Source organism: Lissotriton helveticus, chromosome 6, assembly GCF_964261635.1.
Source record: "Lissotriton helveticus chromosome 6, aLisHel1.1, whole genome shotgun sequence".
NCBI lineage: Eukaryota > Metazoa > Chordata > Amphibia > Caudata > Salamandridae > Lissotriton > Lissotriton helveticus.
In genome coordinates, this window is record NC_136067.1 from 1,019,332,647 (window position 1) to 1,019,357,215 (window position 24,569).

The window sequence follows — 24,569 nt, forward strand, 5'->3', positions numbered from 1 at the left end:
GCTTCATTCTGCACCTCAGTTGCTCGATTCTATATTTTTCTTGCCTCTTTCTGCACCCTTGTTGCTTCATTCTGCACTTTCCATGCTTCTTTCTGCACCTGTCTTGCTTGTTTCTGCACGCCTGTTGTCTCTTTATGTACCTCTTTTGCCTCTTACTGCCCTTTTCTTGCCTTTTTCTGCACCTCTCTTCCCTCTTTCTGCACAATCTGTTGCCTCTTTCTGCACCTTATTTGCTTCTTTCTGTACCCCTGTTGTCTCTTTCTGCATTCATCTTACCTCATTCTGTACTTTTCCTGCCTGGTTTTGCATCTCACTTGCCTCTTTCTGCACTTTTCTTGCTTCTTTCTACACCTCTGTTGCTTCTTTCAGGAATTCTCTTTCCTCTTTTTGCATTTCTCGTGCCTGTTTATGTACCTCTCTTGCTCTTTTTGCACCTCTATTGCCTCTTTCTGCACCTCATTTGCTTCTTTCTACACTTCTCTTGCCACTTTCTACCTCCCTTTGGCTTCATTCTGCACCTTCCATGCTTCTTTCGCCACCTGTTTTGCTTCTTTCTGCACCCCTGTTGTCTCTTTATGTACCTCTTTTGCCTCTTTCTGAACTTTTCTTGCCTTTTTCTACACCTCTATTCCCTCTTTCTGTACCTCTGTTGCCTCTTTCTGCACCTCATTTGCTTCTTTCTGCACCCGTTGTCTCTTTCTGCACTCGTCTTCCCTCTTTCTGTACCTTTCCTGCATGGTTTTGCTTCTCACTTTTCTTGCTTCTTTCTACACCTCTGTTGCTTCGTTCAGTAATTCTCTTGCCTCTTTGTGCATTTCTCTTGCTTTTTTCTGTACCTCTCTTGGCTCTTTCTGCACCTGACTTGCACCTTTCTACACTTATCTAGACTCTTTCTGCACCCCTGTTGCATCATTCTGCACTTTCCATGCTTCCTTCTTTCTGTACTTGTCTTGCTTCTTTCTGCAACCCTGCTTTCTTTTTATGTACCTCTTTTGCCTCGTTTTGCAGTTTTCTTGCCTTTTCCTGCAGTTCTCTTCCCTCTTTTTGCATGTCTGTTGCCTCTTTCTGCATCTCACTTGCTTCTTTCTGCACCCCTGTTGTCTCTTTCTGCACTCATCTTCCCTTTTTCTGTACTTTTCCTCCCTATTTTTGCATCTCATTTACCTCTTTCTGTACTTGTCTTGCTTCTTTCTACACATCTGTTGCTTCTTTCAGCAATTCCATTGCCTCTTTGTGCACTTCTTTTGCCTGTTTCTGCACCTCTCTTGCCTCTTTTTGCACCTCTGTTGGCTCGTTCTGCACATTACATGTTACTTTTTACACTTCTCTCGCCTCTTTCTGTACCCCTGTTGCTTCAGTCAGCACTTTCCATGCTTCTTACTGCACCTGTCTTGCTTCTTTCTGCACCCCTGTTGTCTCTTTATATACCTATTTTTGTCTCTTTCTGCACCTTTCTTACCTTTTTATGCACTCTCTTCCCTCTTTCTGTTCTGCACATCACATGTTACTTTTTACACTTCTCTTGCCTCTTCCTGCACCCCTGTTGCTTCATTCAGCACTTTCCATGCTTCTTTCTGCACTTGTCCTGCTTCTTTCTGCACCCCTGTTGCCTCTTTCTGCACTTTTCTAGCCTTTATCTGCACCTCTCTTCCCTCTTTTGCTTCTTTCTATACCACTGTTGTCTTTCTGCAGGCGTCTTCCCTCTTTCTGTACCTTTCCTGCCTGTTTTGCATCTCACTTGCCTCCTTCTGCACTTTTCTTGCTTCTTTCTACACCTCTGTTGCTTCATTCACTAATTCTCTTGCCTCTTTCTGTACCTCTCCTGCCTTATTTGCACTTCTGTTGGCTCTTTCTGCACCTCACTTGCTCCTTTCTACACTCTTTATGCACCCCGGTTACTTCATTCTGCACTTTCCATGATTCTTTCTGCACCTGTCTTGCGTCTTTCTGCATCCCTGTTGTCTCTTTATATACCTCTTTTGTTTCTTTCTGCACTTTTCTTACCTTTTTATGCACCTCTTTTCCCGCTTTCTGCACAATCTGTTGTCTCTTTCTGCACCTCATTTGCTTCTTTCTGTACTCCTTTTGTCTCTTTCTGCAGTCGTCTTCCCTCTTTCTGTACCTTTCCTGCCTGTTTTTGCATCTCACTTGCCTCCTTCTGTACTTTTCTTGCTTCTTTCTTCACCTCTGTTGCTTCATTCAGTAATTCTCTTGCTTCTTTTGTACACTTCTCTTGCCTGTTTCTGCACCTCTCTTGCCATTTTTGCAGTACTGTTGGCTCTTTCTGCACCTCACTTGCTCCTTTGTATACTTTTCTTGCCTATTTCTGCACCTCTGTTGCTTCATTCTGCACTTTCCCTGCTTCTTTTTTTCTTTTTAATTTTTTTTCATTATCAGCACATAATGAAAACTAGAGCAAAAACAATACATATATACCATCAAAATCTATACATAGAGCTATACAGAAAGGCATATAATATAAACTAAGAAAAATAAATTAAAAATTATACAAGAAAATTCATACAATAGAAAAAGAAACAAAGACCCTGCAAAGAAGATTTTACATAACATTGCCCATGTTTTCTCAAATTTAAGCATAGATCTGGTACCCCTTATTCGAGCTAATCCAGCTTCCATGTTGTGGATTTCATTAACCAAGGACCACACTGCATAATCTGTGGTGGCTGTGGTGAAATCCATGCCCGAGCTATAATGAGTTTGGCACAGGATAGCAAAATAGTAATTAAAGCTTTTTGAGGTAAGGTAATACTGTGTATATCTAAAAGTACAGTGGAAGCTGACAATACCGGTGGTCTTACCATTTTAAATTTCAAAACGTTATCCAGATTAAACCAAAAGTCGTTCAATTGCGGGCAAGAAAATAACATGTGTTCTATATTAGCACCCACAGTATCGCATTTGGGGCATTTGGTACGATCAGTATATAACGGGTTTGAAGACCATTTAAGAATCACTTCCGGGGTATGATATAACAAAGAAGAGGTTTTGAACTGTTGCAATCGAAGGCTAGCTGAATGAACCAAACTGTTTATTTTAGAAAGATAGTGGGAGATCTGATCCGGATAGATCGTAGTTCCAAGTTTAGAGCTCCATTTCTCCGCTAGTTTGGAGCAGTCTTGTTTTACATAAGAACTAAACAGTTATAGCCAGTGCTTATTACTGATTTAATTTTAGATGAATAGAGGCAATCCCAAATATCAGATTCTGAGACAGTTAAGATTTTCGTCCGACGTATCAGAAAATCATGTATCTGGATATATTTAAACCTCATAGACTCTGTCAGATGGTACAGATGTTTCAATGTCTCAAAATCTAAAAAGCCATAAGTACCATACATGTCCCCTAAGGTTAAAATACCATGGGTTGCCCAAACACTAGCCCTACTATCATTAAATATCCCTGGAAGTCCTGGGTTATCCCAGAGCCTCAATTTTGAGTGATAAAAAGAGGTCTTACAGAAAAGCATCATACCAAACCAGATCCTAGCAATGTCTCGAGCTGTCTTAAATTTGACTCTTTTGTAAAAATTTGGGTCGTTCAATCTGAGCAGAAACATTCTTGCATCTAAATTCAGCATTATAGTATGAAAAAAAAAATGATAAGCTCAGGATTGAGTAGGGAACGAAGGCGCCCTATAAAAGTTGCCCAAAAGTAAAGTTTAAAGTCTGGGAAGCAAAGACCTCCCACATCAGTAGATCCTTTTAATGAAGATAAGCTTTTTCGAGCTTTCCTATAACCCCAAATAAAGCTGCTAAAAATTCCGTCTAGCTTTTTAAAAAAAAAATTGTTTAGTGCCAAAGGAATAGAGTGGAAAAGATAAAGAAATGTCGGCAGGATTTTCATCTTAATTAAGTTTATTCTGCTTATAATATTTAATGGTAGTATATGCCATTTTTTAAGAAGCTGTTTAGTTGATTTGATCAGCACATCATAGTTAATGGGAATTATATCACTGATCATAGATGAGATTTTAACCCCCAAATAATTAGCTGCCCTACAAACGCCCATAATTCCCCCCGGTAATTTATAGTTAACCACTATCTGAGTTTTATTCGTATTTAATTTGTAGCCAGAGACATTGCCAAATTTTTCCGCTTCAACCATGATACCCTCTAGTGCTGTTGTAACATTTGATGAATATACTGCAATGTCGTCCGCGTATGCAGTAATTTTCAAACAGTGGGTTCCAGAGCTAAATGGGATTATCTTGGGCTGAGCCAGGAGCGCTGATAGAAATGGCTCCATAGAGATTGAAAAGAGCAAAGGTGATAACGGGCACCCCTGGCGAGTACCCCGTGCGATGGAGAAAGAAGAGGATAACAGACCTGAGTAACTAATTTTAGCCATAGGTTGGTCATATAAGGCCCGGATCCAGCTGACCATGTTACCCCTGAGACCGATGAAAGACAGCACAGACCACAGATAATCCCACCCCACTCGGTCAAAAGCCTTTTCGGCGTCTAATAAAATCATGCCGAGTGTGGAGTCTTCAGTTTCTGCAATGTCAAAGGCTGTGATAGCTGTATTGATGTGAGTTGTTGTATCTCTGCCCTGTACAAAGCTGTGCTGTTGTTCACTAACAATCCCAGGGATAATCAGGGCCAATCTATTTGCTAACACTTTGGCGAAAACCTTCGCGTCAGAGTTGATCAGAGAAATTGGCCTGTACGACCCACATTCCTCTGCCGGCTTATCTTTTTTAAAAAGAAGATTATTTTCGTTATGTTCCAGGAGTTCGGGGCTTTCCCAGTTGACCCAATGTGCTGTGTTACAAGAAGAAAAAGAGAAATTATTTCCTCAATACAAATTTTGTATACTTCCAGAGGAATTGAGTCTCCCCCTGAAGCTTTCCCTGTCGGCGGAGATATAATAGCATGTCTCAGTTCCAGCTCGGTAATATCATCCGAGAGATCTTCTAAGCCTGGTAAATTAGATTTTCCCTTAATATTACTTTCTAGGTATTTTAGTATATCAGATGTAAGGGGTTGATTCTCCGGAGTGTAGAGGGTACTATAATAATCTCTGAATTGAGTCAAAATCTGTACGGGTTGATTATACGTAATTTGATTGGCACCTTTAATACATTTGATACGAGTCTGGGCTCTGTCATCTGCTACTTTATAAGCCAATAACTTGCCGATCTTATCCTCTCCTTCATAGCATTGAATTTTGGTCTTGAGCATTTTAGCACAGTTTTTTTCCATCAAGGTAGTTTTTAGATTAGATTTTAATGATCCCAGTTTTAGTTCTATTTCTAGAATATTGGTAGATCGTAAACAAAGCGCCTTAACCAATAAGATTTCATATTCCCTAAAATCTGCTATTAACTTGTTATTATCTTTTCGACGTTCAGAATTCTGTTTAAGAATATATTGTTGCGCATGGCCTCTAATACTGGCCTTACATGTGTCCCAAACACAGGTATCAGAGGCGGTATGAAGATTTATTTTGATGAACTCAGACAGATGGAGCTTAAGTTTAGAAATATAAACTGTGTCAGTCAGTAGATAGCGGGGGAAAGAAAACAATCTGGTATTATTTTGAACCTCATCATAGCTATAGGTTAGTAAAATGGGGTTGTGATCCGAGGACACCCGGGGGCAGATTTCCATAAAACTGTTCTGAATAATTTGATCTGTTGCCCAAGCCATATCTATCCGCGTGCAGAGCTTATGGGGAGCTGAGTAAAACGTATGACCAGGGATATCAGGATAAAGAGAGCGCCATACATCCTTAACATTGTGTACCATGCTTAAATCTAAAATGGCAGCCCTAACTTTGTGCATGCGTTGAAAAGTCCCCGGTCTAGTAGTATCCTGCTTGTAATCAATAATGCAATTAAAATCCCCCATCATGATTAGTTCCCCCTCCCAACCCAATAATTCCACATTTAGTTCATCAAAAACAAAAGCTTCATCCCTGTACGAACCATAAATTCCACATATTACATAATTACAGTTACCAATACAGACTTGCGCAATCACCCACCGACCCAATTTATCGGTGCCAGATCTAATCGTTTAAATTCTAGATCTTTTATGTTTTAATATGGCAACCCCCCTGAGAGAAACCATTTGTGAAGAGCAGACTATAACCTCATAGCCCAGCTGATTAAGTAGTTTTCTGTCTTTATACGATATGTGTGTCTCCGATAGAAAGATTAACTGAGGATTGTAGAGCCTTAATTCTTCGGATATAAGTCTTCTTTTATTCTTATTATTTAGGCCGGCTACATTCCACGCTAGACATTTTAATGTATGCAATTTTGTAAATAATCTAAATCAGTTTTGCTTTTATGCTACTGCAAAAACGCTTGTCCCCCAATAGCTTTGAAGGGGTCTATAAACTTTTTTAATCTCCATCTCCTATCCATTGTGTGTTTGTTCAAATCTGAGTGCACAAATATAGACATATTCTCATATTTTATAGGAGAGTTGGGGCGTGCTTTAAGAGCTACTGCCTCCCTCAAGAGAAAATTCCCAAAGTAAATTATAAAGGGCCTAGGGTATTTACTATCCCGCTTCTTCTGAAATGGGGGGAGACGATGGGCTCTCTGAACCTGAGAGTCCCAATCCCAGTCAGCTAGATCAGGTAGAGCTTTGTTTAGTAATGCCACCACATATGCCCTAGCATCTGACCCCTCCACACCCTCCGGTACACCAAAGAGTCTCAAATTTGATCGGCGTTGGCGGTTTTCCAAGTCCTCGACCTTCAGCTGTAGTGCCAGAATCTGGCTCTCGTGATCCTTTAGTGAAGTTTCGGTGTGGGCTGAGCTCTCTTCAATACCAACTACTCTCTGTTGAAGGTCTTCTATTTCCTGCGATATCCCGCCTAACTTGGAAGTCATTTCAGTCAGTGATTTCTGAAGTTTGGTATTGTCCCCCCGTAATTGCAAAAAATATTCTTGCGCCTCAGCACGATGGCTAGTTAAAGTGTGTAGGATAACCTCGAAAGGGGACATCTCAGGGCAGTTTTTTTCAGAGCCATCTGGAATGATATTGCAAGAAGAGTCGGAAGGCATACATGTTGGTGTGTTAGGGCCATGGCAGGATGGTTCAAGGCTTACAGGGGAGGTTGCCGGTGTAGAACTGGTTGTTAGACAAGTCGGGCTAAGGAGCGGGACAGAATCTGCATCCAGGGCTGATACTGGCGCCAGCACAGAATGAGCTTGGGGTGAAGGGTGAGTGCCCAGCTGTTTTTCCTGAGATTCATCAGCAGATAGGGCCGAGCCTGAAAGTCGAAGAGTAATACTCTTCACTAGTCCCTTAGCCTGCATCCATTTTCTGAGAGGACTATTATCCAAATTGATATTTTTTTTCATAGTTGAAGCAAGATTAATTAAGGATAGACCTTCTGCTGTGTTCTTCTCCCTTTCGTGTTCTTATTCTTTGACTTTTTTTTTGTTTAGCTTTGCCCCTTCGATCCGCCATAAATTTGGCTATTTCTGCAGCAGTTCTGCCCCTTGTCTCATGCTCTTCTCCCTCTTCATTCTCAGAGTCCTCAGCAGAGCAATCTCCTTCAACCTCGCCTTCAACCTCATCATCCTGAACCACAGCCCCCACAGAGGGTAGCACAGTCACGATTGTTGAGCTGATAATGATTTTCCCCATAGTAGTTCTTGGGGGATTGATTGAGTCCAATTCCGGCTCCTTGGTCCCCTCACAAACAGCTACCTCCTTAACGTTGACTGATAGTGTATTCAGCTCCTGAGGGAAAGATTCAAGAGCATCTCCTAGCAGTAAAGGACCTTGTTGAGCCAGTATGCTAGATGAATCATTTTTGTCTAGAGAAGTAATTTCATTAGACCCCTCATGCTCCTTCTCACTGTCATTTTTCCTTCCCGGGTCTAAGGACGCCCCCCGGCTCTGATCTGTGATGGGATCCGAGTTGATAATTACTTCCTTAATAGATTTAGTTAATGTTGCTTTAGAAGGAAGAGTGCTGTCAACAATCAACACAGGAGGACGTAGTACCTGTTTGTTTGTCCCTGCGCCTCTCGCTGTTGATTTTGTTGCTTCAGCCGGCAGAGGTGGTGGTACCGCCAGCGTAGTTGTCCCAGCTGTAGTTGCAATCGTAGCAGTAGTTCACCCAGGCGATGTTACAGCTTGATCAATTACCGCCGTTTTAGTCGCTCGAGTAGACCTGGGCAAGTTTTTTGGAGCCATCCCCTCCACCTCAGCAGTCCGAGGCACACGTCCCCGCAGTCGCAACCAGCCGTGTGCTGAGCTCTGGGCTAGATGAGTCCGGCGGGAAGTGGAGAACAGCCCCAAACGGCGAACCACCCAGAGCCAGAGCATTCGGTGCCCGTCCGGTGCAACAATGAAGCGATGACACTGAGAACAATCCGTCTGGTGCAACAGTGTAGCAGGGCCGTCAGCTCGCAGAGGAACAACGACTGCACCTCGTCGGCCGCACCCCACACGCAGATCTCTGCAGCCAACGCCGGCGGCAACACCAACAGCACGCCGGCGTCTGTGAGCGCCCTCTCCCCTCAGATAGCTCCGACAAAGAAGAAGCAAGAGCGGCTGCAAAAGAGCAGAGTCAACAAAGAACGAAGCTGCTCGCCGGACCGTACAGCCCCGAAAACATCAGAAGAACGGGTAAGTCTGCGAGAGCCCCGGCGGCAAGCTGTGTTCTAGGGCTTCCTCACTCCGCCATCTTGGATCGCCCTCCCTACCCTTTCCCTGCTTCTTTCTGCACCGGTCTTGCTTCTTTCTGCACCCCGGTAGTCTCTTTATGTACCTTTTTGCCTCTTTCTGCACTTGTCTTGATTTTTATGCACCTCTCTTCCTTCTTTGTGCACAATCTGTTGCCTCTTTCTGCACCTCATTTGCTTCTTTCTGTACTCCTTTCTGCATTCATCGTCCCTCTTTCTGTACCTTTCCTGCCTGGTTTTGCATCTCACTTGCCTATTTTGCCCTTTTTTGCATCTTTCTACGCCACTGTTGCTTCTTTCAGCGTTTCTCTTACCTCTTTGCGCACTTCTCTTGCCTGTTTCTGCACGTCTTTTACCTATTTTTCCAACTCTGTTGGCTCCTTCTGCACCTCACTTGCTCATTTCTACACTTATCCTGTCTCTTTCTGCACCCGGTTACTCCATTTTGTACTTTCATGCTTCTTTATGCACCTGTCTTGCTTCTTTCTGTACCCCTGCTGTCTCTTTATATACTTCTTTTGTCTCTTTCTGCCCTTTTCTTGCCTTTTTCTGCGCCTCTCTTCCCTCTTTCTGCACAACCAGTTGCCTCTTTCTGCACCTCATTTGCTTCTTTCTGTACCACTGTTGTCTCTTTTTGCATTCATCTTCCCTCTTTTTGTACCTTTCCTGCCTGTTTTTACATCTCATTTGCCTCTTTCTGTACTTTTTTCACTTCTTTCTACACCTCTGTTGCTTCTTCCAGGAATTCTCTTGCCTCTTTTTACCCTTCTCATGCCTGTTTCTGCACCTCTCTTGCCTCTTTTTGCACCTTTATTGGCTCATTCTTCAGGTCACATGCTCCATTCTTCCACTTCTCTTGCTTCTTTCTGTAACCCTGTTGCTTCATTCTGCACTTTCCATGAATCTTCCTGCACCTGCCTTGATTTCTTTCTGCACCCCTGTTGTCTCTTTATGTATCTCTTTTGCCTCTTTCTGCACTTTTCTTGCCTTTTTCTGTAGCTATCTTCCCTCTTTCTGCATGTCTATTGCCTCTTTCTGCACTTTTCTTTCCATTTTCTGCAAGTCTGATGCCTCTTTCTGCAACTCACGTGCTTCCTTCTGCGCCCCTGTTGTCTCTTTCTGCACTTGTCTTCCCTCTTTCCGTACCTTTCCTGCTGTCTTTGCATTTCACTTGCCTTTTTCTACACATTTCTTGCTCCTTTCTACACATATGTTACTTCTTTCAAAAAGACTCTTGCCTTCTTTGTGCACTTCTCTTGCCTGTTTCTACACCTCTCATGCCTCTTTGTGCGCTTCTGTTGGCTCTTTTTGCGCTACTGTTGGCTCTTTTTGCACCTCACTTGCTCCTTTCTGCCCTTCTGTTGGCTCTTTCTGCACCTCACTTGCTCCTTCCTATACTACTCTTGCCGCTTTCTGCACCCCTGTTGCTTCATTCTGCACTTTCCATGCTTGTTTCTGCACCTGTCTTGCTTCTTTCTGCACCCCTGTTGTTTCTCTATGTACCTCGTGTGCCTCTTTCTGCATTTTTCTTGCCTTTTTCTGCAGTTCTCTTCCCTCTTTCTTGCACGTCTGTTGCCTCTTTCTGCACCTCATTTGCTTCTTTTGTACCCCTGTTGTCTCTTTCTGCACTTCTCTTGCCTGTTTCTGGATCTCTCTTGCCTCTTTCTACCCCTCTATTGACCCTTTCTGCACCTCACTTGCGCCTTTCTACACTTCTCTTGCCTCTTTCTGCACCCCTGTTGCTTCATTCTGCACCTCAGTTGCTCGATTCTATATTTTTCTTGCCTCTTTCTGCACCCTTGTTGCTTCATTCTGCACTTTCCATGCTTCTTTCTGCACCTGTCTTGCTTGTTTCTGCACGCCTGTTGTCTCTTTGTGTTCCTCTTTTGCCTCTTACTGCACTTTTCTTGCCTTTTTCTGCACCTCTCTTCCCTCTTTCTGCACAATCTGTTGCCTCTTTCTGCACCTTATTTGCTTCTTTCTGTACCCCTGTTGTCTCTTTCTGCATTCATCTTACCTCATTCTGTACTTTTCCTGCCTGGTTTTGCATCTCACTTGCCTCTTTCTGCACTTTTCTTGCTTCTTTCTACACGTCTGTTGCTTCTTTCAGGAATTCTCTTTCCTCTTTTTGCATTTCTCGTGCCTGTTTATGTACCTCTCTTGCTCTTTTTGCACCTCTATTGCCTCTTTCTGCACCTCATTTGCTTCTTTCTACACTTCTCTTGCCACTTTCTACCTCCCTTTGGCTTCATTCTGCACCTTCCATGCTTCTTTCGCCACCTGTTTTGCTTCTTTCTGCACCCCTGTTGTCTCTTTATGTACCTCTTTTGCCTCTTTCTGAACTTTTCTTGCCTTTTTCTACACCTCTATTCCCTCTTTCTGTACCTCTGTTGCCTCTTTCTGCACCTCATTTGCTTCTTTCTGCACCCGTTGTCTCTTTCTGCACTCGTCTTCCCTCTTTCTGTACCTTTCCTGCATGGTTTTGCTTCTCACTTTTCTTGCTTCTTTCTACACCTCTGTTGCTTCGTTCAGTAATTCTCTTGCCTCTTTGTGCATTTCTCTTGCTTTTTTCTGTACCTCTCTTGGCTCTTTCTGCACCTGACTTGCACCTTTCTACACTTATCTAGACTCTTTCTGCACCCCTGTTGCTTCATTCTGCACTTTCCATGCTTCCTTCTTTCTGTACTTGTCTTGCTTCTTTCTGCAACCCTGCTTTCTTTTTATGTACCTCTTTTGCCTCGTTTTGCAGTTTTCTTGCCTTTTCCTGCAGTTCTCTTCCCTCTTTCTGCATGTCTGTTGCCTCTTTCTGCATCTCACTTGCTTCTTTCTGCACCCCTGTTGTCTCTTTCTGCACTCATCTTCCCCTTTTCTGTACTTTTCCTCCCTATTTTTGCATCTCATTTACCTCTTTCTGTACTTGTCTTGCTTCTTTCTACACATCTGTTGCTTCTTTCAGCAATTCCATTGCCTCTTTGTGCACTTTTTTTGCCTGTTTCTGCACCTCTCTTGCCTCTTTTTGCACCTCTGTTGGCTCGTTCTGCACATTACATGTTACTTTTTACACTTCTCTCGCCTCTTTCTGTACCCCTGTTGCTTCAGTCAGCACTTTCCATGCTTCTTACTGCACCTGTCATGCTTCTTTCTGCACCCCTGTTGTCTCTTTATATACCTATTTTTGTCTCTTTCTGCACCTTTCTTACCTTTTTATGCACTCTCTTCCCTCTTTCTGTTCTGCACATCACATGTTACTTTTTACACTTCTCTTGCCTCTTCCTGCACCCCTGTTGCTTCATTCAGCACTTTCCATGCTTCTTTCTGCACCTGTCCTGCTTCTTTCTGCACCCCTGTTGCCTCTTTCTGCACTTTTCTAGCCTTTATCTGCACCTCTCTTCCCTCTTTTGCTTCTTTCTATACCACTGTTGTCTTTCTGCAGGCGTCTTCCCTCTTTCTGTACCTTTCCTGCCTGTTTTGCATCTCACTTGCCTCCTTCTGCACTTTTCTTGCTTCTTTCTACACCTCTGTTGCTTCATTCACTAATTCTCTTGCCTCTTTCTGTACCTCTCCTGCCTTATTTGCACTTCTGTTGGCTCTTTCTGCACCTCACTTGCTCCTTTCTACACTCTTTATGCACCCCGGTTACTTCATTCTGCACTTTCCATGATTCTTTCTGCACCTGTCTTGCGTCTTTCTGCATCCCTGTTGTCTCTTTATATACCTCTTTTGTTTCTTTCTGCACTTTTCTTACCTTTTTATGCACCTCTTTTCCCGCTTTCTGCACAATCTGTTGTCTCTTTCTGCACCTCATTTGCTTCTTTCTGTACTCCTTTTGTCTCTTTCTGCAGTCGTCTTCCCTCTTTCTGTACCTTTCCTGCTTGTTTTTGCATCTCACTTGCCTCCTTCTGTACTTTTCTTGCTTCTTTCTTCACCTCTGTTGCTTCATTCAGTAATTCTCTTGCTTCTTTTGTACACTTCTCTTGCCTGTTTCTGCACCTCTCTTGCCATTTTTGCAGTACTGTTGGCTCTTTCTGCACCTCACTTGCTCCTTTGTATACTTTTCTTGCCTATTTCTGCACCTCTGTTGCTTCATTCTGCACTTTCCCTGCTTCTTTTTTTCTTTTTAATTTTTTTTCATTATCAGCACATAATGAAGACTAGAGCAAAAACAATACATATATACCATCAAAATCTATACATAGAGCTATACAGAAAGGCATATAATATAAACTAAGAAAAATAAATTAAAAATTATACAAGAAAATTCATACAATAGAAAAAGAAACAAAGACCCTGCAAAGAAGATTTTACATAAAATTGCCCACGTTTTCTCAAATTTAAGCATAGATCTGGTACCCCTTATTCGAGCTAATCCAGCTTCCATGTTGTGGATTTCATTAACCAGGGACCACACTGCATAATCTGTGGTGGCTGTGGTGAAATCCATGCCCGAGCTATAATGAGTTTGGCACAGGATAGCAAAATAGTAATTAAAGCTTTTTGAGGTAAGGTAATACTGTGTATATCTAAAAGTACAGTGGAAGCTGACAATACCGGTGGTCTTACCATTTTAAATTTCAAAACTTTATCCAGATTAAACCAAAAGTCGTTCAATTGCGGGCAAGAAAATAACATGTGTTCTATATTAGCACCCACAGTATCGCATTTGGGGCATTTGGTACGATCAGTATATAACGGGTTTGAAGACCATTTAAGAATCACTTCCGGGGTATGATATAACAAAGAAGAGGTTTTGAACTGTTGCAATCGAAGGCTAGCTGAATGAACCAAACTGTTTATTTTAGAAAGATAGTGGGAGATCTGATCCGGATAGATCGTAGTTCCAAGTTTAGAGCTCCATTTGTCCGCTAGTTTGGAGCAGTCTTGTTTTACATAAGAACTAAACAGTTATAGCCAGTGCTTATTACTGATTTAATTTTAGATGAATAGAGGCAATCCCAAATATCAGATTCTGAGACAGTTAAGATTTTCGTCCGACGTATCAGAAAATCATGTATCTGGATATATTTAAACCTCATAGACTCTGTCAGATGGTACAGATGTTTCAATGTCTCAAAATCTAAAAAGCCATAAGTACCATACATGTCCCCTAAGGTTAAAATACCATGGGTTGCCGAAACACTAGCCCTACTATCATTAAATATCCCCGGAAGTCCTGGGTTATCCCAGAGCCTCAATTTTGAGTGATAAAAAGAGGTCTTACAGAAAAGCATCATACCAAACCAGATCCTAGCAATGTCTCGAGCTGTCTTAAATTTGACTCTTTTGTAAAAATTTGGGTCGTTCAATCTGAGCAGAAACATTCTTGCATCTAAATTCAGCATTATAGTATGAAAAAAAAAATTTTAAGCTCAGGATTGAGTAGGGAACGAAGGCGCCCTATAAAAGTTGCCCAAAAGTAAAGTTTAAAGTCTGGGAAGCAAAGACCTCCCACATCAGTAGATCCTTTTAATGAAGATAAGCTTTTTCGAGCTTTCCTATAACCCCAAATAAAGCTGCTAAAAATTCCGTCTAGCTTTTTAAAAAAAATTTGTTTAGTGCCAAAGGAATAGAGTGGAAAAGATAAAGATATTTCGGCAGGATTTTCATCTTAATTAAGTTTATTCTGCTTATAATATTTAATGGTAGTATATGCCATTTTTTAAGAAGCTGTTTAGTTGATTTGATCAGCACATCATAGTTAATGGGAATTATATCACTGATCTTAGATGAGATTTTAACCCCCAAATAATTAGCTGCCCTAAAAACGCCCATAATTCCCCCCGGTAATTTATAGTTAACCACTATCTGAGTTTTATTCGTATTTAATTTGTAGCCAGAGACATTGCCAAATGTTTCCGCTTCAACCATGATACTCTCTAGTGCTGTTGTAACATTTGATGAATATACTGCAATGTCGTCCGCGTATGCAGTAATTTTCAAACAGTGGGTTCCAGAGCTAAATGGGATTATCTTGGGCTGAGCCAGGAGCGCTGATAGAAATGGCTCCATAGAGATTGAAAAGAGCAAAGGTGATAACGGGCACCCCTGGCGAGTACCCCGTGCGATGGAGAAAGAAGAGGATAACAGACCTGAGTAACTAATTTTAGCCATAGGTTGGTCATATAAGGCCCGGATCCAGCTGACCATGTTACCCCTGAGACCGATGAAAGACAGCACAGACCACAGATAATCCCACCCCACTCGGTCAAAAGCCTTTTCGGCGTCTAATAAAATCATGCCGAGTGGGGAATCTTCAGTTTCTGCAATGTCAAAGGCTGTGATTGCTGTATTGATGTGAGTTGTTGTATCTCTGCCCTGTACAAAGCCATGCTGTTGTTCACTAACAATCCCAGGGATAATCAGGGCCAATCTATTTGCTAACACTTTGGCGAAAACCTTCGCGTCAGAGTTGATCAGAGAAATTGGCCTGTACGACCCACATTCCTCCGCCGGCTTATCTTTTTTAAAAAGAAGATTATTTTCGTTATGTTCCAGGAGTTCGGGGCTTTCCCAGTTGACCCAATGTGCTGTGTTACAAGAAGAAAAAGAGAAATTATTTCCTCAATACAAATTTTGTATACTTCCAGAGGAATTGAGTCTCCCCCTGAAGCTTTCCCTGTCGGCGGAGATATAATAGCATGTCTCAGTTCCAGCTCGGTAATATCATCCGAGAGATCTTCTAAGCCTGGTAAATTAGATTTTCCCTTAATATTACTTTCTAGGTATTTTAGTATATCAGATGTAAGGGGTTGATTCTCCGGAGTGTAGAGGGTACTATAATAATCTCTGAATTGAGTCAAAATCTGTACGGGTTGATTATACGTAATTTGATTGGCACCTTTAATACATTTGATACGAGTCTGGGCTCTGTCATCTGCTACTTTATAAGCCAATAACTTGCCGATCTTATCCTCTCCTTCATAGCATTGAATTTTGGTCTTGAGCATTTTAGCACAGTTTTTTTCCATCAAGGTAGTTTTTAGATTAGATTTCAATGATCCCAGTTTTAGTTCTATTTCTAGAATATTGGTAGATCGTAAACAAAGCGCCTTAACCAATAAGATTTCATATTCCCTAATATCTGCTATTAACTTGTTATTATCTTTTCGACGTTCAGAATTCTGTTTAAGAATATATTGTTGCGCATGGCCTCTAATACTGGCCTTACATGTGTCCCAAACACAGGTATCAGAGGCGGTATGAAGATTTATTTTGATGAACTCAGACAGCTGGAGCTTAAGTTTAGAAATATAAACTGTGTCAGTCAGTAGATAGCGGGGGAAAGAAAACAATCTGGTATTATTTCGAACCTCATCATAGCTATAGGTTAGTAAAATGGGGTTGTGATCCGAGGACACCCGGGGGCAGATTTCCATAAAACTGTTCTGAATAATTTGATCTGTTGCCCAAGCCATATCTATCCGCGTGCAGAGCTTATGGGGAGCTGAGTAAAACGTATGACCAGGGATATCAGGATAAAGAGAGCGCCATACATCCTTAACATTGTGTACCATGCTTAAATCTAAAATGGCAGCCCTAACTTTGTGCATGCGTTGAAAAGTCCCCGGTCTAGTAGTATCCTGCTTGTAATCAATAATGCAATTAAAATCCCCCATCATGATTAGTTCCCCCTCCCAACCCAATAATTCCACATTTAGTTCATCAAAAACAAAAGCTTTATCCCTGTACGAACCATAAATTCCACATATTACATAATTACAGTTACCAATACAGACTTGCGCAATCACCCACCGCCCCAATTTATCGGTGCCAGATCTAATCGTTTCAATTCTAGATCTTTTATGTTTTAATATGGCAACCCCCCTGAGAGAAACCATTTGTGAAGAGCAGACTATAACCTCATAGCCCAGCTGATTAAGTAGTTTTCTGTCTTTATACGATATGTGTGTCTCCGATAGAAAGATTAACTGAGGATTGTAGAGCCTTAATTCTTCGGATATAAGTCTTCTTTTATTCTTATTATTTAGGCCGGCTACGTTCCACGCTAGACATTTTAATGTATGCAATTTTGTAAATAATCTAAATCAGTTTTGCTTTTATGCTACTGCAAAAACGCTTGTCCCCCAATAGCTTTGAAGGGGTCTATAAACTTTTTTAATCTCCATCTCCTATCCATTGTGTGTTTGTTCAAATCTGAGTGCACAAATATAGACATATTCTCATATTTTATAGGAGAGTTGGGGCGTGCTTTAAGAGCTACTGCCTCCCTCAAGAGAAAATTCCCAAAGTAAATTATAAAGGGCCTAGGGTATTTACTATCCCGCTTCTTCTGAAATGGGGGGAGACGATGGGCTCTCTGAACCTGAGAGTCCCAATCCCAGTCAGCTAGATCAGGTAGAGCTTTGTTTAGTAATGCCACCACATATGCCCTAGCATCTGACCCCTCCACACCCTCCGGTACACCAAAGAGTCTCAAATTTGATCGGCGTTGGCGGTTTTCCAAGTCCTCGACCTTCAGCTGTAGTGCCAGAATCTGGCTCTCGTGATCCTTTAGTGAAGTTTCGGTGTGGGCTGAGCTCTCTTCAATACCAACTACTCTCTGTTGAAGGTCTTCTATTTCCTGCGATATCCCGCCTAACTTGGAAGTCATTTCAGTCAGTGATTTCTGAAGTTTGGTATTGTCCCCCCGTAATTGCAAAAAATATTCTTGCGCCTCAGCACGATGGCTAGTTAAAGTGTGTAGGATAACCTCGAAAGGGGACATCTCAGGGCAGTTTTTTTCAGAGCCATCTGGAATGATATTGCAAGAAGAGTTGGAAGGCATACATGTTGGTGTGTTAGGGCCATGGCAGGATGGTTCAAGGCTTACAGGGGAGGTTGCCGGTGTAGAACTGGTTGTTAGACAAGTCGGGCTAAGGAGCGGGACAGAATCTGCATCCAGGGCTGATACTGGCGCCAGCACAGAATGAGCTTGGGGTGAAGGGTGAGTGCCCAGCTGTTTTTCCTGAGATTCATCAGCAGATAGGGCCGAGCCTGAAAGTCGAAGAGTAATACTCTTCACTAGTCCCTTAGCCTGCATCCATTTTCTGAGAGGACCATTATCCAAATTGATATTTTTTTTCGTAGTTGAAGCAAGATTAATTAAGGATAGACCTTCTGCTGTGTTCTTCTCCCTTTCGTGTTCTTATTCTTTGACTTTTTTTTTGTTTAGCTTTGCCCCTTCGATCCGCCATAAATTTGGCTATTTCTGCAGCAGTTCTGCCCCTTGTCTCATGCTCTTCTCCCTCTTCATTCTCAGAGTCCTCAGCAGAGCAATCTCCTTCAACCTCGCCTTCAACCACATCATCCTGAACCACAGCCCCCACAGAGGGTAGCACAGTCACGATTGTTGAGCTGATAATGCTTTTCCCCATAGTAGTTCTTGGGGGATTGATTGAGTCCAATTCCGGCTCCTTGGTCCCCTCACAAACAGCTACCTCCTTAACGTTAACTGATAGTGTATTCAGCTCCTGAGGGAAAGATTCAAGAGCATCTCCTAGCAGTAAAGTACCTTGTTGAGCCAGTATGCTAGATGAATCATTTTTGTCTAGAGAAGTAATTTCATTAGACCCCTCATGCTCCTTCTCACTGTCATTTTTCCTTCCCGGGTCTAAGGACGCCCCCCGGCTCTGATCTGTGATGGGATCCGAGTTGATAATTACTTCCTTAATAGATTTAGTTAATGTTGCTTTAGAAGGAAGAGTGCTGTCAACAATCAACACAGGAGGACGTAGTCCCTGTTTGTTTGTCCCTGCGCCTCTCGCTGGTGATTTTGCTGCTTCAGCCGGCAGAGGTGGTGGTACCGCCAGCGTAGTTGTCCCAGCTGTAGTTGCAGTCGTAGCAGTAGTTCACCCAGGCGATGTTACAGCTTGATCAATCACCGCCGTTTTAGTCGCTCGAGTAGACCTGGGCAAGTTTTTTGGAGCCATCCCCTCCACCTCAGCAGTCCGAGGCACACGTCCCCGCAGTCGCAACCAGCCGTGTGCTGAGCTCTGGGCTAGATGAGTCAGGCGGGAAGTGGAGAACAGCCCCAAACGGCGAATCACCCAGAGCCAGAGCATTCGGTGCCCGTCCGGTGCAACAATGAAGCGATGACACTGAGAACAATCCGTCTGGTGCAACAGTGTAGCAGGGCCGTCAGCTCGCAGAGGAACAACGACTGCACCTCGTCGGCCGCACCCCACACGCAGATCTCTGCAGCCAACGCCGGCGGCAACACCAACAGCACGCCGGCGTCTGTGAGCGCCCTCTCCCCTCAGATAGCTCCGACAAAGAAGAAGCAAGAGCGGCTGCAAAAGAGCAGAGTCAACAAAGAAGGAAGCTGCTCGCAGGACCGTACAGCCCCGAAAACATCAGAAGAACGGGTAAGTCTGCGAGAGCCCCGGCGGCCAGCTGTGTTCTAGGGCGTCCTCACTCCGCCATCTTGGATCGCCCTCCCTACCCTTTCCCTGCTTCTTTCTGCACCTGTCTTGCTTCTTTCTGCACCCCGGTAGTCTCTTTATGTACCTCTTTTGCCTCTTTCTGCACTTTTCTTGCCTTTTTATGCACCTCTCTTCCTTCTTTGTGCACAATCTGTTGCCTCTTTCTGCACCTCATTTGCTTCTTTCTGTACTCCTCTCTGCATTCATCGTCCCTCTTTCTGTACCTTTCCTGCCTGGTTTTGCATCTCACTTGCCTATTTTGCTCTTTTTTGCATCTTTCTACGCCACTGTTGCTTCTTTCAGCGTTTCTCTTTCCTCTTTGCGCACTTCTCTTGCCTGTTTCTGCACGTCTCTTACTTATTTTTCCAACTCTGTTGGCTCCTTCTGCACCTCACTTGCTCATTTCTACACTTATCCTGTCTCTTTCTGCACCCGTTTACTCCATTTTGTACTTTCATGCTTCTTTATGCACCTGCCTTGCTTCTTTCTGTACCCCTGCTGTCTCTTTATATACTTCTTTTGTCTCTTTCTGCCCTTTTCTTGCCTTTTTCTGCACCTCTCTTCCCTCTTTCTGCACAACCAGTTGCCTCTTTCTGCACCTCATTTGCTTCTTTCTGTACCACTGTTGTCTCTTTTTGCATTCATTTTCCCTCTTTCTGTACCTTTCCTGCCTGTTTTTACATCTCATTTGCCTCTTTCTGTACTTTTTTCACTTCTTTCTACACCTCTGTTGCTTCTTTCATGAATTCTATTGCCTCTTTTTGCACTTCTCATGCCTGTTTCTGCACACCTCTTGCCTCTTTTTGCACCTTTATTGGCTCATTCTTCATGTCACATGCTCCTTTCTTCACTTCTCTTGCCTCTTTCTGCAACCCTGTTGCTTCATTCTGCACTTTCCATGAATCTTTCTGCACCTGCCTTGATTCTTTCTGCACCCCTGTTGTCCTTGTATGTACATCTTTTGCCTCTTTCTGCACTTTTTTTGCCTTTTCCTACACCTCTTGTCCTTCTTTTTGCACCTCTGTTGCCTATTTCGGCACCTCATTTTCTTCTTTCTGCACTCCTGTTGTCTCTTTCTGCACTCTTTCTACACCTCTGTGGATTTTTTCAACAATTCCCTTGCCTCGTTGTGCACTTCTCTTGCCTGTTTATGCACCTCTCTTGCCTTTTTCTGCACCTCTCTTCCCTCTTTCTGAACAATCTGTTGCCTCTCTCTGCACCTCATTTGCTTCTTTCTGTACCCCTGTTGTCTATTTCTGCATTCATCTTCCCTCTTTCTGTAACTTTCCTGCTGTTTTTGCATTTCACTTGCCTCTTTCTACACATTTCTTGCTCCTTTCTACACCTATGTTGCTTCTTTCAACAAGACTCTTGCCTTCTTTGTGCACTTCTCTTGCCTGTATCTGCACCTCTCTTGCCTCTTTTTGCACTTCTGTTGGCTCTTTTTGCGCTTCTGTTGGCTCTTTTTTCACTTCGCTTGCTCCTTTCTGCCCTTCTGTTGGCTCTTTTTGCACCTCACTTGCTCTTTTCTATACTACTCTTGCCTCTTTCCGCACCCCTGTTGCTTCATTCTGCACTTTCCATGCTTCTTTTTTCACCTGTCTTGCTTCTTTCTGCACCCCTGTTGTTTCTTTATGTACCTCGTTTGCCTCTTTCTTCACTTTTCTTGCCTTTTTCTGCAGTTCTCTTAACTCTTTCTTGCAAGTCTGTTGCCTCTTTCTGCATCTCATTTTCTTCTTTTGCACCCCTGTTGTCTCTTTCTGCCCTTCTCTTGCCTGTTTCTGGATCTCTCTTGCCTCTTTCTGCCCCTCTGGTGGCCCTTTCTGCACCTCACTTGCACCTTTCTACACTTCTCTTGCCTCTATCTGCACCCCTGTTGCTTCATTCTGCACCTCAGTTGCTCATTTCTACATTTATCTTGCCTCTTTCTGCACCCTTGTTGCTTCATTCTGAACTTTCCATGCTTCTTTTTTCACTTGTCCTGCTTGTTTCTGCATGCCTGTTGTCTCTTTATGTACCTCTTTTGCCTCTTACTGCATTTTCTTGCCTTTTTCTGCACCTCTCTTCCTTCTTTCTGACCAATCTGTTGCCTCTTTCTGCACCTCATTTGCTTCTTTCTGCAACCCTGTTGTCTATTTCTGCAGTAGACCTCCCTCTTTCTTTACCCTTACTACCTGTTTTGCATCTCACTTGCCTCTTTCTGCACTTTTCTTTCTTCTTTCTACACCTTTGTTGCTTCTTTCAGGAATTCTCTTGCTTTTTTGCACTTCTTGTGCCTGTTTCTGTACCTCTCTTGCCTCTTTTTGCACCTCTGTTGCCTCTTTCTCCACCTGTTTTGCTTCTGTCTGCACCCTTGTTGTCTCTTTATGTACCTCTTTTTGCCTCTTTCCGCACTTTTCTTGCCTTTTTCTGCACCTCTATTCCCTCTTTCTGTACATCTGTTGCCTCTTTCTGCACCTCATTTGCTACTTTCTGCACCCGTTGTCTCTTTCGGCACTCGTCTTCCCTCTTTCTGTACCGTTCCTGCATAGTTTTGCATCTCACTTGCCTCTTTCTGCACTTTTTCTGCTTCTTTCTACACCTCTGTAGGTTCTTTCAGCAATTCTCTTGCCTCTTGGTCCACTTCTCTTGCCTTTTTCTGCACCTCTCTTGGCTCTTTCTGCACCTGACTTGCTCCTTTCTACACTTCTCTTGCCTGTTTCTGCACCCCTGTTGCTTCATTCTGCACTTTCCATGCTTTTTTCTGTACCTGTCTTGCCTCTTTGTGCGCTTCTGTTGGCTCTTTTTGCGCTACTGTTGGCTCTTTTTGCACCTCACTTGCTCCTTTCTGCCCTTATGTTGGCTCTTTCTGCACCTCACTTGCTCCTTCCTATACTACTCTTGCCTCTTTCTGCACCCCTGTTGCTTCATTCTGCACTTTCCATGCTTGTTTCTGCACCTGTCTTGCTTCTTTCTGCACCCCTGTTGTCTCTTTGTGTACCTCGTTTGCCTCTTTCTGCAGTTTTCTTGCAATTTTCTGCAGTTCTAATTCCTCTTTCTGCATGTCTGTTGCCTCTTTCTGCATCTCATTTGCTTCTTTCTGCTCCCCTGTTGTCTCTTTCTGCACTCATCTTCCCTTTTTCTGTACTTTTCCTCCCTGTTTTTGCATCTCACTTACCTCTTTCTGTACTTGTCTTGCTTCTTTCTACACATCTGTTGCTTCTTTCAGCAATTCCCTTGCCTTTTTGTGCACTTCTTTTGCCTGATTCTGCACCTCTCTTGCCTCTTTTTTCATCTCTGTTGGATCCTTCTGCAGGTCACATGTTACTTTTTATACTTCTCTTGCCTCTTTCTGCACCCCTATTGTTTCATTCAGCACTTTCCATGCTTCTCACTGCACCTGTCCTGCTTTTTTCTTCACCACTGTTGTCTCTTTATGTACCTCTTTGCCTCTTTCTGTGCTTTTCTTGCCTTTTTCTGCACCTCTCTTCCCTCTTTCTGAGTATCTGTTGCCTCTTTCTGCACCTCATTTGCTTCTTTCTGTACCACTGTTGTCTTTCTGCACTCGTCTTCCATCTTTCTGTACCTTTCCTGCCTGTTTTTGCATCTCACTTGCCTCCTTCTGCACTTTTCTTGCTTCTTTTTTTACACCTCTGCTGCTTCATTCAGTAATTCTCTTGCCTCTTTTGTATAATTCTCTCACCTCGTTCTGCTCCTCTCTTGCCTTATTTGCACTTCTGTTGGCTCTTTCTGCACCTCACTTGCTCCTTTCTACACTTTTCTTGCCTCTGTATGTACCCCGGTTGCTTCATTCTGCACTTTCCATGATCCTTTCTGCACCTGTCTTGCTTCTTTCTGCACCCCTGTTGTCTCCTTATATACCTCTTTTGTTTCTTTCTGCAATTTTCTTGCCTTTTTCTGCACCTCTCCTTCCTCCTTCTGCACAATCTGTTGTCTCTTTCTGCACCTCATTTGCTTCTTTCTGTACCCTTGTTGTCTCTTTCTGCATTCATCTTCCCTCTTTCTGTACCTTTCCTGCGTGGTTTTGCATCTCACTTGCCCCTTTCTGCACTTTTCTTGCTTCTTTCTACACCTCTGTTGCTTCATTCAGTAATTCTCCTGCCTCTTTTGTACACTCCTCTGGCCTGTTTCTGCCCCTCTCAAGCCTTTTTTGTACTTCTGTTGGTTCTTTCTGCACCTCACGTGCTCCTTTCTATACTTTTCTTGCCTCTTTATGCACCACGGTTGCTTCATTCTGCACTTTCCATGATTCTCTCTGCACCTGTCTTTCTTCTTTCTGCACCCCTGTTGTCTTTTTATATACATCTTTTGTCTCTTTCTGCACTTTTCTCACCTTTTTATGTACCTCTCTTCTCTCTTTTTGCACAATCTGTTGCCTCTTTCTGCACCTCATTTGCTTCTTTCTGCACCCGTTGTCTCTTTCTGCACTCATCTTCCCTTTTTCTGTACCTTTCCTGCCTGGTCTTGCATCTCATTTGCCTCTTTCTGCACTTTTCTTGCTTCTTTCTACACATCTGTTGCTTCTTTCAGCAATTCCCTTGCCTCTTTGTGCACTTCTCTTGTCTGTTTCTTCATCTCTCTTGCCTCTTTTGGTACCTCTGTTGGCTTTTTCTGTACCTGATTTGCTCCTTTCTACACTTCTCTTGCCTATTTCTGCACCCTGTTGCTTCATTCTGCACTTTCCATGCTTCTTTCTGTACCTGTCTTGCTTCTTTCTGCACCCCTGTTGTCTCTTTATGTACCACTTTTGCCTCTTTCTGCATCTTTCTTGCCTTTTAACTATAGTTCTCTTCCCTCTTTCTGCACATCTGCTGCCTCTTCCTTCACCTCATTTGCTTCTTTCTTCTCCCTTGTTGTCTCTTTCTGTACTCGTCTTCCCTCTTTCTGTACCTTTCCTGCCTGGTTTTGCATCTCACTTGAATCTTTCTGCACTTTTCTTGCTTCTTCCTACATCTCAATGCTTCTTTCAGCAATACTCTTGCCTCTTTGTGTACATCTCTAGCCTCTTTCTGCACCTCTCATGCCTTTTTTGCAGCTCTGCTGGCTCTTTCTGCACCTCACTTGCTCCTTTCTACGCATTTCTTGCCTCTTTCTGCCCCCCAGTTGCTTCATTTTGCACTTTCCATGCTTCTTTCTGCACCTGTCTTGCTTCTTTCTGCACCCCTGTTGTCTCTTTATGGACCTTGTTTGCCTCTTTCTGCAGTTTTCTTGCCTTTTTCTGCATCTCATTTGCTTCTTTCTGCACCCTGTTGTCTCTTTCTACACTCATCTTCCCTTTTTCTGTACTTTTCCTCCCTGTTTTTGCATCTCACTTACCTCTTGTCTTGCTTCTTTCTACACATCTGTTCCTTCTTTCAGCAATGCCCGTGCCTCTTTGTGCACTTCTTTTGCCTGTTTCTGCACCTCACTTGCCTCTTTTTTACCATTGTTGGCTCGTTCTGCATATCACATGTTACTTTTTACACTTCTCTTGC